This window comes from Rhamphochromis sp. 'chilingali', assembly GCF_963969265.1.
Source record: "Rhamphochromis sp. 'chilingali' genome assembly, chromosome: 4".
NCBI classification, from domain to species: Eukaryota; Metazoa; Chordata; class Actinopteri; order Cichliformes; family Cichlidae; genus Rhamphochromis; species Rhamphochromis sp. 'chilingali'.
In genome coordinates, this window is record NC_137948.1 from 15,798,882 (window position 1) to 15,803,628 (window position 4,747).

Below are 4,747 nucleotides of genomic sequence, written 5' to 3' on the forward strand. Positions count from 1 at the left end.
AAAAACACAGTAAACAACAAAATGAAGCTAACAACACTGACTCTACTCCAAGGGCAGAGCAGCAAGAAAAACCCCAGCCCACTACTCCATCAGAGAGCATTGAGACAGAGGGAGATAAGAGGGGCAAATAAAGTGTAGTCCACAAGGGACGATGACAACATTTGGGTTGAGATGAAGAAAGGCATAATTACAGTAGCCCTAGATTCCTACTGAATTTGGATAATGAGGAATAAACTTCATCCATCCATTCATTCACTTCCACTTATCCTATTCAGGGTCGTGGGGGGAGCTGGAGCCTATCCCAGCTGTCATACGGCGAGAGCCGGGGTACACCCTGGACAGGTCGCCAGTCTGTCACAGGGCTAACACATAGAGACAGACAACCAGTCGCTCTCACATTCACTCCCACATTCACACCTATGAGCAATTTAAATTAATCAATAAACCTATCCCCACTAACAGGGGCAGCACGATGGTTAGCACAGCTAGAAGGTCCTGAGTTCAACTCCACCATCAGACCGGGGTCTTTCTGTGTGGAGTTTGCATGTTCTTCCCGGGTACACATCCAAGCCCCACATTGTGCAAGCTCTAAAGCCACTCTGCTGCATGTCCTTATTGCAACAGTTATAAGTTACCTGTTATAATCTATAATCCAGCATCACATCTCTCTGTGATTTGCTGCCACGCGGAAGCAAATGAACAGCTAGGAGTCCCAGGATTACTTTTTCAGCTATCAACTATCTTTTATTTGCCATATGCAGAACAAATCAGTTTCGCCATGTACATGCCCCCATGTTCTCAAATCTTCTTTCGCTTCAGCGTCTCATAGGTTTTTCCAAACAAGGCCACAGTGCTGTACCTAGTTGTCACACAAGTTTCTTCTTTAAATTCAGCTGCATTCTCCTACTTCACTCACATTAAAGCACCAACAAAGGTGCATTATAGATCATTTTCATCCACTATTGTGTCTAAAGCCAATAAGGTCTCTGCCTTTAGGTGGCAAATGAAGACGAGTGATTGATTTTACCCACCTTCCACCTATACAGCAATAAAAAGACAGTCCAGGGCAAAAGTAACAGAGGCCTATAAAGGTTTATCTGGTGCTTTGGGGATATAAGAGTATCACAGAGTGTGGTGAAGATATAGAAAGCACAGAGGAGCTGTAAGCTTGATAACTATTCAATCTTGAAGGCAAATAAAGATAATTTTTTTACATATTATTATTATTATTATTATTATTATTATTTCCCCAGTTTCTGTGATTTTTTTTAGTGGTTAACTTAAATAGAATTGATGACTTGGGAGGTGCACAAGAAAAAGTCGTCACCTCATGTATGGTAAATAGGAAGCTCTCATACCATTTTTCACAGCAATTGAACCCCCAGCAGCTGTGCTGTACTTTTACCAGCTTTACAAAACAATATATGCCCAATATCAAAGTGTCTACATGGACAGAGATAGTGTTGTAAACAGGACAAATGGTGCAAGAGCTAGGGGTAGGCAGAGATGTTTCAAACCCTGCCATGGCTGGTAAGAGGTATGAGAACTGGAGTGATTAAAGCAATGAATCACTAGTGTGGAGGTCTCAGCTGCTGATGGTGTCATCTCACACACAAGCAGGCATTTTAGGGCACCCATAACAGCCAACTGAAATTCTTTACTCAAAGTACACCAAGTCTGCATCTGTCTGAGGCAGAGACAGAAAGATGCTCTGGTTTAGACACATTATTTTCTCTCTGTTGCATTTCACTTTATAAATGTGTCCAATTTCATTCTCATTCTTCACGAGCCGAAACAAGGCTCATAAATCTAGAAACGAGATGTGTACAGAGAGTCACAATCACTTTGTAACGCTGTATGCTGCTCTGTAATGAGTTCAGGTGTCACTTGCAGGTAGTTGTTGGAGTGGAGAAAAGCACTGCTGGATCTCAGCTGAAAACAATAACACTAAATTAAGATTACAGTATGTGATTGTCCTAAATTAAAGACTACAACAAAAGAGAAGATAGTGTCACTATCTTTTTAATGTAATTTTAAGGCTTGCAAGTTCATTTGTGCTGCATCACCAGGAGTCATGAAAAGCAAATACTTTGGAGAAAACTAGTCCATTTCACTGTAATTGGGGAGGTGCTGTTAATAGGTCACCAGTCTATTAAGGTAAAGTATATCACAGGGAAAACTTTTGTTTTTCTATGTAAAAATATCTTTGTGAACCAACAAACGCTGATGCAATAACAACGGCGTTACACTGCCTCAGTCCCAGATGCAAAAGTAGAGCAATAAAGCAAGACTGAAAAAAAAAGAACAGCTAGAATCATACAAGAACTGTCAAAACAAAGGTGGATATAAAACGCAAAACTAAAAATAAATCTTACTTTACAAAACCTTGGATAGAGGACATAGAAAAAAGGTTAAAGAACCAGAAGGTAGAAGCGAAGGCAATACAACTGTGTGTCCCCCCTTTGGCCACACTGATAGAGCCTTAGCCAATCCATCCTCGTCTTTCATTTCACGGTTCTGTTTGCATCATTTATCCTGTTTGGGCAAGGCGTCAGTGCCAATACTTGGCAATATGAAATGTGATTGACGATGACACCCACAGTCTGCCACGATAACTCTCTTCTCTAAAACAACAGGATAAATGCCTGCTTTTGTACATCATGAACATAGAACAGCTGTTCTGTGACATTAACTGGAAGGATAAAAAAGTAGAACAATTCCTTGAATATTTAAATAAAATCACCACACATGCTATTCTTTTGCCTAGCAATTAATAGTCCATATGTACGCTGCTTATTTGCCTTGACATTACTTTTAAATTTAATTTGGATGCGAGGCATTCTTTGCCAGATTGAATGAGGCAGATTGTAAATCGATGGTGCTAAATGATCCTGAGGATGGACACCTACAGCAAAGCCTTAGACTCCATGATCCCAATCCTATTAAGAGATGCAGTGTAGGTGTTTCTGCACTTTAAAATGTGTCTTCTAAATGAGTAAGCAAACACAAGTGAGGAAATTATTACCTTAAAACAGCAACTGTGATGAAATCCAAATGGTGGTCAAATATCATTTCATGTTTTTGGCTCTGAATGGCCAGCCCTGGGCATCAGTCAGTTGGCAGGACTTTGGATTATCATGATGACAAGTCAAGAGGGAGAGAGGATCAGAGAGTGAAACAAAGCCAAGTCTAATTTGTTTTTAGCATCTCATCTTAGTATTTACGATGCTCAAAGCAATGATTTAACTACTCCATGAAGTGATTATATAAAAAACAAATAAAAGTTTATGCTGGTTGGTAACTTAATTTGTGTCCCTTTTTTGGCAAATAGTGTGTATGAACGAATTACTCTTGAGAAAAAACATAATGAAGAAGGCAGATAAGGATAGACGGGAAAGAACTGATGCATGGGAGGAAACCAAAGAAACTTGAAATGATTTACATTCCTCCTTGGTAATCAGTATTGCCATATGGTTAACATACTTATGTTGGAAGTGCCTATATGTGTTTGCATATGTCTGTTTATACATCTGTGTCAGTGAAACAATTCTGATTGGTATAAAAAAAAAATTGGGTGGCAGGGATACAACTTGTTTATTCTCTCACATGTACATGGCTTTCCTGGTCATTGACCACCAGTGTTGGTCACGTTACTTGAAAAAAGTAATCAGTAACTAATTACTGATTACTTCCCCCAAAAAGTAATCCCGTTACTTTACTGATTACTTATTTTTCAAAAGTAATTAATTACTTAGTTACTTTTTAAAAACACGATTTACAACCTGAACAGGTGATAAAGCGATAGATCTTTCAGCCCAATTCTACTTTTTCTGCATAATCCATCATACAAAATGTAATCAAATGGAAAAGTCTCTTTTTAAAACTTGTTTCATTAGTTTTAATCTTTTAACTTTATGCATCAAGCAAAAATTAAATTATATGCAACATTCTCTGACTTGAAGAAATTAGTTTAACATTTAAACCTATTTTCTGCACATTCCAGCACATAAAATAAAATATTTTTTTTGTTTACACTCAGTCTTTCAAATAGATGCAAGTAAAACACAGCAGAAAATAAATAAAGTCAAAGACTAGCGGTCCTGTTGCTCTATTTTCACCTGTAAAGCAGGAGTAGGGTAGGCGGAGGTTTACCCTGGTGCAGGTGTGCCGCAGCGGTCAGTGGAAGAATCCGCGAGTTTCTCTGTGAATTTCCCATTATGTCGTTGTGCACTCGGTGCTTGTTTAGTTTTTTTTTTTTTTTGCTGTAAAAAGAAGTTTTCTTCCCACGCACAACGGACGCTAATGTTTTTGTCACTTTTTATGGAATCAAACTCAAAGTAAGGTCAGTACTTCCACGCTTTAAATGCTGCACGCTCATACTCTCTCCCACAATCGATATGTGATCCATTGTTGATCTGCAGACAGCTGTTGTCACGAACGTCGCACTCGCTTACGTCACTGTCATGAGACATTCTCGCAAAAAAACAACAACACGGTTTTAGTAACGCAGAAACGCAGCGTTCCTACAGGAAAGTAACGGTAATCTAATTACCGTTTTTGCAATAGTAATCCCTTACTTTACTCGTTACTTTAAAAAGTAATCAGATTACAGTAACGCGTTACTGCCCATCTCTGTTGACCACACATATGGAGTTTAAAATGATTACATGTCAGAGTGTAGCAAGTCTTTGAGCAATGACTCCTTTGCTACCTCTTAAGAAATTAGACCAAATTGGACTAACCCTGG